Source organism: Microchirus variegatus (genome assembly GCF_963457635.1).
Source record: "Microchirus variegatus genome assembly, chromosome: 1".
Taxonomy (NCBI): domain Eukaryota; kingdom Metazoa; phylum Chordata; class Actinopteri; order Pleuronectiformes; family Soleidae; genus Microchirus; species Microchirus variegatus.
This window is the reverse complement of record NC_139802.1, coordinates 41,781,471-41,796,815: the sequence shown is the minus strand read 5'-3', so window position 1 is coordinate 41,796,815 and position 15,345 is coordinate 41,781,471.

Sequence of the window (15,345 nt, the reverse complement as noted above, 5' to 3'; positions counted from 1 at the left end):
TGTAGTAAGGATGGGGTGATATACAATATCGTTGCACATTAAAGGTATGTTAGAGGTATGTTAGTCCGACTAAGACTAGATCGATTTTTTTAGAGCGACTTAGTCTGACTATAATCAGACTTTTAACATGCATGTGAACACACTGACTGTCAAATAGGGAGGAAACCAGGTCACTTTAAGCAACTGTCATCTCCTATAATGTATATTGAAAGGTGCGTTATGTAATAAATAAATCTAAAGTAACTGTAAAATCCTCCTAATATGTCACAGAGACTCAGGAATAATGAGGTATGTTAGTCCGACTAAGACTAGATCCATTTTAGCTGGACTAAGATGTTTACCTAAGACTTTGTCGGACTATAATCAGACTTTTAACATGCATGTAAACACACCGACTGTCAAATAGGGAGGAAACCAGGTCACTTTAAGCAACTGTAATCTCCTAAAATGTATATTTAAAGGTGCATTATATAATAAATTTAAAGCAACTGGCCATAAAACCCTCCCTAATATGTCACAGAGACTCAGGAATAATGAGGTATGTTAGTCTGACTAAGATTAGATCCGTTTTAGCTGGACTAAGATGTTTACCTTTGACTTAGTCTGACTATAATCAGACTTTTGACATGCATGTAAACACACTGACTGTCAAATAGGGAGGAAAACAGTTCACTTTAAGCAACTGTAATCTCCTAAAATGTATATTTAAAGGTGCGTTATGTAATGAAATCTAAAGCAACTGGCCGTAAAATCCTCCTAATATGTCACAGAGACTCAGGAATAATGAGGTATGTTAGTCCGACTAAGACTAGATCGATTTTAGCTGGACTAATATGTTTACCTTAGACTTAGTCGGACTAAAATCAGACTTTTAACATGCATGTAAACATGTAAACCCCTTTACTGAATAAAGGGCTTTTAAAAGGGTTCTTGGTGGAACCTTTATAAAAAGATGCGCACAGGGCATACAATTGGAACGGAATGGAACACAAAAGGTATAACCCATGACATAGCGATTTATTTTGATCTACCACAAGGGGGAGCCTGCGTTATTTCCAGTCATTCCACGTCTAATTCGAGATTTTATATGTTTTATATTCAAATGTTTCACAAAAAATATGTATCCAATGAGCAACTGGGTCATCTTTCAAACGAAAGGTTGTGGGGTTTGATTCCCAGCTCCGCTAGTCAAAAGTTAGCACTGCACACACTGGTGCCTCTTCGGACAGTTGCGTGATCAACAGCTAGACGAAACAGACATTCCTTGATATATGTAGATATACAGAGATCGATAAATTGGCATTTTTAGCGATATATCGGTCACATTTCTGTACCTACAGTAAATCTCTTGCATTTCTTATCCGAACAACGTCAAGTCACCGCCGAGTTTGAAGTCTCCGTTTGAAGACCGGATGTTCCTTTCATCTATAGATGGATAACGATGAATAAAGCGGTGCTTTTAGCTGTGTATCCGTCGCGTTCTACCTAAATCGCTTGCATGTCTTATCCAAACAACATCAAAGTCGACACGCGTGTTCTTAGTAATTCAAATTAGAAACTGACCCGCTGGTGTTTGATATGACACTTTTATTTGTTTAAAGGTGCATTATGTAATAAATCAACCCTCCTAATATGTCACAGAGACTCAGGAATAATGTTCATATAACAAACCGAACTCACCAACAACAACAGTACAGACAAAATATTTGCATTAAAAAAAATATTTTGCTGACTGCAAATCATGTGGCATGTGGCGCCACCTACCGCCGTCTACCAATCGTTGCAGTCAGTAGAGTCTCAGCTGCCGAGCAACCGCGGTTTGCCAGTTAGGTCAGGAAACGAAACCTAAAAGACCTCGGTATTTTGAATTTGAGTGAAGTAACCGTTTTTGGCCACATTCTTACATATGGCGCCTTTAAATTCAGTCTCTAAAAACCCTAGTAAAGCATATTTTTTATCAGTAGAGTGAAATTCTCGGTTTGGCTGTGGTAAAATATTGGACGTAGAAAATGAAGATGTATATTGAGCCACAGGAACAGATGTGTTATAGTTCAAAGGAACAGTTGACTGGTTTAAAGGTTACAGCTGGTGTTTATGCTCACCTCCATTTCCTGGACCTAAACCCCACCACCACCTTATTTAAAACACTGCTTCAACCATTTCCTTGTAGTATCTAATACTAACAGATGTAAACAAATACACAAACACAAATGCTTACTGCCAGTCTCAAGTAAAATCAACCCCCTAATGGGAGAAGCTGAAAGATGTTTAATTTCCAGTTCACACTCATTTACATGCATGAGTCCCAGTCAAAAGTTAGGCAAAACCTGGCCAGAAGATGACACATAGCAAGTAAAGGGGAAGAACATGGGGTACGTTGTGTGAAAACCTCGTTCAAAATGTTGACCAAAGTCATTTCAAAGTTATGAGCTGAGCCTACAATGGCTGAAGGACAGGGTGGAGGAAAAATACCTGTAGCTTTCATCTTATAGCTCACAAGCAGGCGTCGGTGTTTTGGATTCACTCTGCTTCCAGAAACAGTAAACAGTTCCAAGCCACCGCAAAGCACTGGCAGTGAGCACGGCCTTAAAGTAGCATTAAAAACCAGAACTGTCCCTTTAATCTGTATCTTCAACGATATCGTAATTGATTTACAGTCCTAAAACTAAGGATTTTAGGCTTAAAATACACTAATCAAGCAATGTGAACATGTTTTTTTTAATCATGTTTTTTTCTTGAAGTAGTTGTAATTAACTTAAAGCTCACATAGAGTGGTCCTGTTGCACATATATGTGAGTTATGGAGGTCTACTTACATACATTGACTTGTTTTTATGGTCAAAAGCCTCCTAGTTGCTGTAAACGAGCCGATATAAATCTCTCCTCCCTGAAGCTCTCGTCAGTAGCGCTAGCTCTCAGAAGCGCAGCTCCCCCCTCTGGAAGGGTGGAAGCACTGCAACTGATTATCAAAACATGTGATAACCCCTAACTCTAACCCCCAACCCGAACCCCTAACCCTTACCCTAACCCCCTAACCCTTACCCCAACCCCAACCCCAACCCCAACCCCAACCCTAACCCACCCACATAGAGTCAGAAGACACTGTCGCTCGTGAAACACCTCCACAACGGACGTACTTCTTCTTCTGCTGTACCATTTACACAACCGGATGTGCCCGGACTAGTACCCGGAGCAGGAGGATCTGCTGTTCAGGAGAACCGCTGTTTAAGTAACCAGACTGGGGGTGGTTTGATCGACCCCTGCTTCTAATTACGACGCCTAACCCTCATACATAAGTGAGTCTTGGGCGGTGTGGCCTCTCCAAGCCTGACCACGACCAAGGCCATTACTTCCTACCAGTGGAGAGCCTCCGCCCTGACCCTTGACCTCGTCCTGGAGGTCTTCCGCTCAACACCGTCCACCTTATGTCGTTCGGCCGGGCCAGCCGAGGCCGTTGCCCAGGGGTTGGCACATGGATCCAGACGTTAGAGGCTTCAGGGGGTGGGAGAGGAACCGGTATGCTAGCCACTCTACGGGACCAGAGTGCAGCTGCTAAGCTGTAATAACTCAGTCGGCTTTTGACGTATAGGTCATAGATAGATGAAACAATGCGTCATTGAACTGCACATGATGTCATTTTTCCAAAACTCATTATCACTTATAATATGATGGGGGAATAACGTTGGGGATCAATATAAGCTCTAAATCTGTCTCTGTAGTCCCATTATACCAGCAGAGATGGGATGACGTGTTTTTGCTGCACTCGCTTGGCGGAAAGAAATTATTGCAGGTTTTGAAAGGAGATGACCCTGATGTTTTCCCCAGTGGTAAAGGAATTATGGAGATGCATAAGTGGGGGCTAATGAAAGTAAAACAGTAGGATTGACCCCCCCCCCGTCCCCCATCAGGGGTCAGGTTTCAATCTATGGACATCTGTGTCTTCAGAATGTTGATACTTTGAAAAAAGGCAATTACAAAGAACTGGGTCAATGTCACCAAATCTCTCTCTCAGCTCCAAATCTTCTTCGGGTGAGATTTGCAACAAGCGTTGCGTTGCAAGGATTCAGGGATTTGTTCTTGTTCCTCTCAACAGATCCTCTCGAGCTCTGACAGTGTGGAGGATGTGGATTGTCCGTGGACAGACACTCTCACGCGTCTGCTGCAGAGAAACCGGGGGTGGATTCAAGTCAAATTCAGCATCATCGGCTTTGTGTTTCAAGATGTGTCACTTTTTCACACTTCGCAATACGAATCAAGGCAATCGGACAATTTGCAAGAGTCAGAGTCTGACTATGTATACATGTGGAGGAGAAAATCGACGAATTGGCCGAACGCGTCTGGCGCTGTATCGCTCTGTAAGCTAGTGCTTGACCTTTACGTCACAGAAAAAAGCAACGGTGAGCTGGACGGTGCTGAGGTTCTGTATGTTTGGTATCTGCCGTACATGTCGTCAGATGGAGCATGGCTCTTGTAGTAGTGCTACAGCACTTCAGTTTATACATCGTCTCGTTCTACTAACAGTTTAAAGACAGAGGGGGACATTTTGGTGCGGAACGCCGAGTCCCCACTCCAGTCCGACTAAGTGTACACATGCAGGAGTAATCAGACTACACTCTTAGAAATAAAAGTGCCAAGTAGAACCATGATATAAGGTTCTTCGGGCTTGTCCGCATAGGAGAACCCTTAGTGTTACCAAGAACCCTCTTAAAACCCCTTATTCGGGAAAGGGGTTCCAAAGGGTTCTCTGGACCAAAATGGTTCTTACTGGAACCACCAGTGTTACCAAGAAAACCTTGAAAAACAAATGGTTCCAGGTAGAACCTCAGCCCTTGTAGAAGGACCCTTTTGGAACCCTTATGTACCACAGATAGAAGTGTGGATAAGGGGCGAACCAGTTTCAAGCTGGAAAAGACCATTAAATGGCAAAAATAGGAAAAATAAAACAGTTAAAGGGGAAATAAGTAGTTTATAGTGCCATCTAGAGGAGAGGCTGAAATTTACAACAAATACCTGCTCCTCTGCTCACCCCCTCCCTTCCCTGAGCGCTACGGTATCCGCAGCTGGTCAAATGTCGTCCTCGTCGTCTTTCTCCGTGTCAGCAGATGAGGTTCGTGAGGCGAGGGAGAGGGCGGAGCTACCACGGCCGTAGCAGACGAAGCAGAGAGAGAGGAGGCGGGACTTCCGCTACAAGTAAAGAGACGCTTGTTTTGTTCTCTCGCGTTTGTCCTTACAGGCTCCGGTAGAAACATGGCGTCTCGCTGCTAACAGTGGCTATGCAACCGCGGTCCGCGGTCATGTTATTTTACATGACTTTTTGAAACACTACGAAAATGAAACAAAAGCTATTATACAGCGACTAGACAATGCAGGAGCACATAATATGTATAAAAAAGTGGATTTTGGGTAATATAAACCCATAAATACTACATATTGTACCTTTAACTTATATGGCATTGTGTCCAAATAACTTGACAACTTTACGATGTGTCATATTTATGTTTTAGTTTCTTCAACTTAGGGCTGGGCAATATATCGGAAATGTATCTTTATCGAAATTTACGACGATAATCGACGTCATTTTGACGTCAAAAAAAAAAGAAAACAAAATAAAAGTTGTTTTTGGCTATGTAGGTAGGCAGGCTAACTGTATGTTCATGTCCCTTTAAGACACTCGGACACTTACAGTATATATCAGGCGAATGGTCAATTACGCAACTTATCGTTCATTTATCGTGACTGAGGTGAGCTGCTCAATATATCGTGATATCGATTTGAGGCCATATCGCCCAGCCCTACTTCAACTATTGTACCTTTCCACAGTGTAACATGTTGATGTCACAAACCGAGGTTGCTTAAAACAAGCTCTGATGGTACAATGACCTATTGATTACTCTGATCTCTTAAAACGCCCCTGTGAGACATCATTGGTCCACTTTGTCATCTTAAATCGAATCACTAAAATTAGGTTTGCCTGTTTTTGGTGATAAATGCAATTAGACGAAAGGAAAAACTATCGACGTTGCAGTCATGGAAACACACGATTACTTTTACTGCACACATACGTTACTAGGAATCTAATGAGCAATGTAGGCAGACACACCGCTATCATTACATTACACTGCACATATAAGTATACTTTTCTATACTTACATTTAAAAGTTTTTGTTTTTGTCAAAATAAAGCGTGTTATTAGTGGAACTAAGTGTAAAAAAAGATGGCGTTTTGTCCTCTGTGATATTTACATGCTACAGTGGCTGTTGCTCTTTAAACACACACCCAGGAAGTGAGTGCTGTATGTGTGGCTGACAATTGTTGTGTCAGCATATTAGGTCATGTACTGTACATGGTTGTATCCACCAGTGACCAAGGACAGAAGGAGTGTGTGAACTACCTAAGTATTTCCAAATCTCAACAGAAAAATGTTGTGGTAATTATACATTAAAATAATAAATCTGACGACGTGATTAGTGTCACTTGCACATTATGGGAAACAGCACTTCTGCATATTTAGCATGAGTATTAATCTACTGTTCCCTGAAATGAGCAATCACAGTGAACGATCAAAGTGCTAAGTAGAACCATATAAGGTTCTTCGGCTTGTCCTCATAGGAGAACCCTATTTGGCTCCAAGTGGAACTTTTACCCTTTTGGAGGGTTCAGGAAAGGGGTTTGAAAAGGGTTCTCTGGATCTAAATGGTTCTTACTGGGACCATTAGTGTTACCAAGAACCCTTGGAAAAACCCTGTCTTCGGGAAAGGGTTTTTCAGAAGCAAATGGTTCCAGGTAGAACCCTGAAAGGACCCTTATGGAACCCTTATTTCTAAGAGTGAAGTGACTATAAGGCCCAGTAATGGTGAACCCTTTTTTGGCACCAGGTAGAATGTTCTACCTGGAACCCCCTTTTGGAGGGTTCAACCAAGAACCCTTTTGAAACCCTTTATTCAGGAAAGGGGTTTTAAAGGAAGGGTTCTCTGGATCAAAATGGTTCTTACTGGAACCATTAGTGTTACCAAGAACCCTTGAAAAACCCTGACTTTGGGAAAGGGTTATTTCAGAAGCGAATGGTTCCAGGTAGAACCTCAGCCCTTGTAGAAGGACACTTTTGGAACCCTTATTTCTAAGAGGGTACCGCTAAGAAATCAAAGTACGAGGCCAAAGCTCCAATTGTACCCTATCACGGTACAAGCACTGTACCTTTCTCAGTGTGTACAGGTACATCTTTGTTTTAAAGGGTTCTCTGGATCAAAATGGTTCTTACTGGAACCATTAGTGTTACCAAGAACCCTTGAAAAACCCCTCACTTTGGGAAAGGGTTATTTCAGAAGCAAATGGTTCCAGGTAGAACCTCAGCCCTTGTAGAAGAACCCTTTTGGAGCCAAGGAGCTTTTTACTCAAGGACACTGTTGGGATCCGCCAAGAAACCCTCGTCTTCCCTCCTGTTTCCTCTTGTTTCCCTGTCAGAGTGAGTGGGTGTGTTTGCGGGAGTGTCTGTAGACTTTCCCCTTGCAGGCTGGGCGGGTAAACTTTCCTTTTGTTTTGTTTCCCACCACGACCTCCAGCTCACCTGCCGCCGATTTACTCAATTACCACCATCCACTGCTTAAAAGTCTGGATCATTAGAGTCTTTGGTCGGATTGTTTTAACACCTCAACGCCAGCATTTACTTATTTAGGTACTTTTTTCTTGTGGTGGAGAGCAAACTAAATCATGCCGTGTCGAGTTGGCACCATAGTGGACAAGTGCCATAAGTGGGACAGAAATTGTACTAAACTTTTCCCCTGTAAGACTAATGCAGCTGTATTTTCTAAAGGGAGAGTCAGTTTCCTGCTGAGGAGAACAGCATTAAAAGGATTAGCAGTCATCTTGGCTAATGAGCAGGAGAAACTACATGGGGGGGGGGGGGGGTTTGACCTTTCACACTGCCTGTCACAGAGTTATTATCAGCATGACACCCTGCTACAGTACCAGACAGCCAGGCTGAAACCGTGGAGCTGATATAGAGGATTTTGTTCCCTCTTTAGGACTTTTTCTGGCACAAACACGGACCTTCAGTCAGGACCAGTCGTCTTCACGATGGAGACCAAAACCTGGTCCTAATGAGGCACAACCTAATTTCCTAAGGAAATGGTTAAGATCAGGGCTAAAATTTGCAGTGCAAACAAACACGACCACTCGAGCTATCCAGTACTAGCTACAGGAAGTGCTAGGGGGCGCTATATTAGCTCGCTGTTTAATCTCGCAAGGACGCAGAGAAGAAGAACGCACAAATTTTGGCGGAAACAGGCGAAGAAGAGGCTCGAAAACTCCGACCCAAGGTTTCCAAAGTCGATGCATTGCTTTAGGAGGATCTGTCAAACGAACGTTGTTCTGCTGGAGCACTTTTCTGGATTTATTTGGACTCCAATAGGGTTAGGGTTATGGTTTGTAAAAGGGTTAGGGTTAGTAAAAGGGTTAGGGTTAGTAAAAGGGTTAGGGTTAGTAAAAGTGTTAGGGTTAGTAAAAGGGTTAGGGTTAGTAAAAGGGTTAGGGTTAGTAAAAAGTTTAGGGTTAGTAAAAGGGTTAGGGTTAGGATTAGTAAAAGGGTTAGGGTTAGGATTAGTAAAAGGGTTAGGGTTAGTAAAAGGGTTAGAGTTAGTAAAAAGGTTAGGGTTAGTAAAAAGGTTAGGGTTAGTAAAAGGGTTAGGGTTAGTAAAAAGGTTAGGGTTAGTAAAAGGGTTAGGGTTAGTAAAAAGTTTAGGGTTAGTAAAAGGGTTAGGGTTAGGATTAGTAAAAGGGTTAGGGTTAGTAAAAGGGTTAGAGTTAGTAAAAAGGGTTAGGGTTAGTAAAAGGGTTAGGGTTAGTAAAAGGGTTAGGGTTAGTAAAAGGGTTAGAGTTAGTAAAAAGGTTAGGGTTAGTAAAAGTGTTAGGGTTAGTAAAAGGGTTAGGGTTAGTAAAAAGGTTAGGGTTAGTAAAATACTACAAAATCACCGATATAAATGGCATAATCATGAAGAAAAAGTTAACGTAAGACATTTGTCATTTTATGACAAAAATGAAATTTCAATCATCACACACTTAAATCACCTTGCAGCCGGTGCGGTCAAACGTCGATGTGATCATTTTTTGTAAATTCACTAGCATAAAAAGAGAGTGTCACTCACCAGTGGTATCATTGGCTCTAATGACGTTTTCACTGTCAACACATGTTCAGCTTTTCAGCCAAAACACATCGGGGCTGTTGTTGTTGTTTACACCACAGTCACCACCCAGGGGCCTGTTGCATGAAAAGCAGAATTAAGATATCGTCCCCGGCTCATAAAGTCCACGCTCATAATCATCCTCAGTCAGTCGCACATGTTACAAAACAAACCCGTCGTTGGTGTTTACACGACATGCATCGGTCTTGATGAATGCGTACAGTTGACAACACCTTGTTGCCGTTTTCCTTTGTGTACCATTGTCCTGCGTATCGGTGTCCTTTATTTACCTTACACACAGCCATTCTCTCTTTATTTGTTGACACACTCCATTAACCGCAGCTGCTTCAAGACCTTTCTGCAAAAGTCACACGATTTTTTTTTTCAGGAACTTTTCCTATCAGGTTTTTTAAGCAAATTAATTAGTTGCCCCTGGTCTGCAGGATTTACCAAGTGTTGGAACTCCAAGGGAGGGTATCAGTGGTACTAACAAGGGGTTAGTTATAGCATTATATGCAAGACATGAGATCACCCGTGTGGGTGGGAGGGGAGACTCTTTCCATGCGAGCCAGAAAAGGCAAATGATCGGGGAAGCACGTCTGGTTTTAGGTAGGCTCCACTCTACCACGACACCAAAAAAGGGCTAGGAGTCGGTCTGGTTCTATGGCAGCGTCTAGGATGAGTGAAAGGGTTCTGAAATACACTTCTGCAGAGTTTTTCAAGGCTGGGACTTGCAGTACAAATAGATCAGTGAAGAATTTGGACAGTTGGCGCCGATATCTGGGAACGTCTTAGAAAGTTTCAGTTCAGATACAGGGGCTCACATAGAGGTGGAATGTACCAGTACAGCATCGCCCAAATCATCAGAAAGTGACAGGCCTGGATCCTGTTGTTAAGAGAGGTTCCTTTTAGCGCTCTAGAGGGAGTTTGTCAATGGAGTTGGGAGCAGGGAAGCAGGGTATGAGGGCAAAGCTTCTGCTGAACCGGGTCCACACTCTCAGGCAGGGATAGGCCTCGGGAAGAATTAGCCTCCAAGCATGTCCATGTTGGGGGAGTTAGGTCAGAGGTGGGAGTGCAAGACATCTAATGTTAGCCGCCCAGTAGTAGAAGCAGAAGTGGGAGTCATTCCTCCCCAACTGGAGAACCCAGGCCTCCATAGCAGTGTGAAGGTGTTACTTCTGTTCTTCAGGACCTTCATTGTCAGTCCCTAGAGACAACAGACCACATACACACAATTTCTACAGCAGTGGTTTTTGGGCTCCACTTCAGTTCTTTTGTGGTTTCTGACGTAAAGTTCCTTAAAAATAATCCTGTCCACACGCACTAAGTCCTCCAAAACGTCCTCAGGTCAAACCTACTGCTAGGTGTTATCAAAACTATGCCAAGTCAAAAGGGATCTGATATGTTATGCTGCGTCTAAACGTGGATTTTTGTGCCGCGATGTGCCATTCGCATCACTACCGCCGTGGGATCACTGGATTTTTGTGCAACATCAACCGGCGTGTGTGATTGACATGTTGCGTCACAGCATTAGCACAAACCGCAGGCTACTGGGAGCTAACAGCAGTTAGCATTTGGAAAAGTGATCATTTGCAGGCTCTAGCAGGCATGACATTGCCTTCATATATAACATGTATCCACTGGACAGATAAATCCTCTGAGGCGGGAAGTTTGTGTAGAACTCTGTGCTGCACGGTGGAACCAAGAATAGAAGTTGATTTTGCATAATATCCACAATTTGGTGGATGGTGAATATGCCAGATATCACAACTGTTCATTAAAAGACAAGTTTATGATATATTTTGACAAACCCTGACTTTGATTAAAACGATGTTCCCCTCTCTCTCTGTGAGTGGACACAACCCAAAACAGTGCCCAACCCAAAACAAGAGGGTTACCATCACAGACAACATGCCGGTGAAAATATTTTCATACACACTCAGAGGTACAGAGCAAACGCTAAATGCAGTGTGTGCGTGTGTGTGTGTGTGTGTGAGTGTGTGTGTATGACATTCTGTTGTGAAGGCATTCAGTCCCAAATTTACATTTACAACACACAAATATCTTTTGGATTGTAGCAATAGTTTAAATATGTTAGACTTCTGAACAGTTATTCCAAACATGGATGCTTTTTGAAAGCAGTTTGTGTGTGTGTGTGTGTGTGTGTGTGTTGCTTGTTGTTGGAACAACAAAAGTCTCACATCCCAAAATCTGAGCAAACTCAAGTCTACAATATATCTGGAATTCATCCTACATCATCTCACGTCTCTACACATAGTAAAACAGACATTTTTTTTTCAACTTTACAATGATATGTTTTGATTAACATTACGTCAGAATGCATACTCAAGTCATAATTATGAAATACTAAGTCATACTTTTGAAATACTCTCATAATTATGGCTTGGATGTGCTGTTTTCCCCAAAAAGTGGTGCAAAGGGCTTCCATAGATTTAGACTATTTTGAAGTATGTACAAACACACACTGTGCAACCTCATTAGGCACAACGCTAATGTTTAAATTTTCGATTAGCATTAGCGTAGCTAGCTTAGTTAGCTAGTTTTTTTTTTACTGTGCAGCCACGTAGTCTCGCTAGCTTACCTTTGGAAACAGGTTCGCCTAGGAAGCCGCAAAAATAGTAGCATGCTAATGCTAAATAAACATGTGCTGGTGTAATGAGCTGCTGCCCGGTGTAGCGCGGTAAATCGCCGAAAAAATTAAAATGACTCCAAAAAAAACTGAAAATCGACGACGCGCAATTTGCTCCTTTGTCTGATTCAGTGACACAAGGTGACCACACGAGGCAGCAGACAGCTAAAACACTGATTTCCTCGATTGTTAGCTGTAGCTGTCAGTATTATATATCCATACTTACAATATACACTAATTATAGCGGGTCGCAGTATATAAGATATTCATGGTGATATTTTGCAGAATTTCAAAGTGAAAGTGTTTTATTATTAATAGAATTGATTTAGTATCACCTCACTGACAGATGTGTTTGAAGGAAGAGGTCAAAGGTCAACATGATATTAAGAGGTGGGCCGTGAGGAGGTCCACGTGTGGCCCGCGCGCCACCAGTTTGACACCTCAGGGTTAAGACTTTGAACGACCACTGTCCATCTGTCCGGCACACAAAGGGTGTGTCCGCGCCCCCCCACTGCGAGCACACGGTCAGTGGAAAGTTTTGTCGCACGCGTCACTGCAGCTCCGTCCGACCTGCATTTATCCTTGCTATCCGAGCACGGAGTCTTAAATGGAGGCTGAACTTTGGAAAGCAAACAGTAAACATTATGGCTGTCAATATTGATGGTGCTCCGCTGTGGACATCTAAATGTCATAAAGGTCTCCCGGAGGCGTGTCCCGGGCAGCCAGAGTCGGCGAGTGCGCGAGGAGGAGCTGCAGGTGCAACGCCTCGGTCTCCTGGACACACACCAGTAGATCCACCTTCCTTCTCTGCATCATGTCAAACAACTCTCTAGCTTTTCCCCCCGTCATCGTCCCAATATTCAAAATCCATACCCAATACCCTGTAGGTTATCGGCACCAATAGCGGTCGTTGTTAACCCGGGCCTTGACCGATCCGGTATGAAAGTCGTAGGTTCCATTTGCATATTTGGTTTTGGCCGGTTGCCCTACCTGACGCAACCCTCTTCTGCTATCTATCCGGGCTTGGGACCGACTCAAAAAGACACTGGCTTGTGTCCACCTAAGGCTGCGTTGAGATGGTTTGGTCACCTGCAGAGGAGGGACGGTGATTATATTACATTGGACAAAAGGATGTTGAAGATGGAGCTGCCAGGCAAGAGGAAAAGAAGAAGACCACGAGAAGGTTCATGGATGTCGTGAAGGACAAGAGGCAGATCATAGGAATCAGAAGCTGAAAGAAGAAGAAGAACAAACTGCCTGAAAGTCTTCCTTCAGTGTCCTGTCTCCAGCAGGGGGCGCCAATAACCTTCCTAAAAAAAACTGATGAAGGAGGATGACGTCACACCGGGATCACACATCCAGGACGTTTGGTTCGACGGAAAGAACTGAAGACCTTATTTCACAATAGGAATGAGATCTTTGGCCTTAGCCAGATTCATTGTCTCCGTTTATAGAAGTAAAAAATCATTATGTAATTGTGAATGTGGACATTGTGAGATGCTGATATATGTGATCATCTTTGTATCTTATAAGCCATTATGGGCTGGACGCTGCATCACAATCAGAAATGCTTTAGTTACAGTTACTCCTTACTCTGTCAGTGTCATTGTGTGCACATAAACATATGTATATAAACATATATATCTATATATGCATACATATGTATACATATATACCTAAATATATATGCATATATATATACACACATGTATACACATACATATATATATACAAACATATATGCATATACACATATATACATATATATATCATGATGGAATGAACATGAGAATGTGAGTGACGTGATCGTACAATATATTATACACATACATATATACCTAAATATATATAAATATATATAGACATATATAATATATATATATGTATGTATGTGTATATATTATATACACAAACATACACATACATATATACGCATATATATATACATATATATATATACATACATATATATATATACACATACATATATATATATACACATATATATATACACATACATATTTATATATACATACATATATGCATATACACATATATATACACATATATATACACATACATCGTGATGGAATGAACATGAGAATGTGAGTGACGTGAACGTCTTGATGAAAAGTTACTGTTCAAACTGTTCATAACATTCTGGCGCCATCTGCTGTTTAAAATATAAAAATATAGTAACTGCTGGAATTGTGTTGCTGTTTATTTTTTAGCTAAATACACTGAACATGTTTATTTTGTGGTAGTTTGGAAACGTAAAATACAATAAATCAAATATTTTTACAAATATTCAACTCCCGCGTCGACGATTATTTTCATTATCGATTCATCCGTTGATCGTTTTCACCATTAACGAACGGGTCGTCTGATCCGCGACACAAAATGATGATCGTTTTTGTCAACAAACTCACGAACATTTAATGATTCATATCCTTCATATCCTAGCTAAGAAAAAACCCCAGAAAATATTCACATTTAAGAAGCTGAAAATGAACAAAAAAAACAGATTAATCGTTAATCAAAAATAGTTAATAATCAGCAGGTGGTTGTGTTAGCTGTGTCCTTGTTAAGTGTGTTTACCTGGTCATGCAGCGACATAAGCTGGTGTAAATGTACGAGCAGAATACTGAAGGAGATGGTGGGGGGGGCAAAAAAGGCAGCTTATTTTGACTGATGGTTGAAATCCCCAGCTGTGAAAGTGCAAATACCGTTTTGTGACTGAGAGGACGACGTCTTATCTGACGGTCAGGGCCGTTTCTAGCAGTTTGGGGGCCCTATGCGAGATACTATTTGGGGCCCCTATTTTTTTCAAACTGGAGGTAGAGATTTCTAACTTTTTCTGATTACCCCACAAACTCTTACATGCTTTGCAAATATATGCATAATGAATGCATACAAAACATGCAAGTAAAGACAGGTACTTTTAATTCTCAAAAATATAATAAAATATGAGTCTGAACTTGCAGTTTGGGGGCCCCCTGGTGGCTGTGGGGCCCCTATGCAGCTGCATAGTCCGCATATAACAAGAAACGGCTCTGCTGACGGTCATGTGACCTGATTACAGTTTCCAAGTGTGCCCTGTTAAAAACATACTAGCAGCAAAAATAGACAAAGTAACCAGAAGTTTCACAGCATTAAAAATACAGAACATGGAAAAAAATATTAAATATGCCTCATATCCGAGCAACAGATATCACAGATTTAGCATTATGTGCCGTCATTGCTCAGTGTCAGGCAGACCTTTGATAACATTTATTAAAATGTAGAATCAATTAAAAAAAAAAGCACATTTAAAATGTTTTTTGAAGTAAAAAGAATATAGTCAATTTGACAAGTAAGATTGAATCCCTGAATTTTTGCTTCTCCAAATTCCATTAAATGGACACGCTTAAGGCACCTGGAAGAATTAAATAATTTAAGTATTAAAAGGGGACATATTATGCAAAAATCAACTTTTTTAATCATTTAAATCCTTATATTTGGAACTCTGGAGGTCTTACCC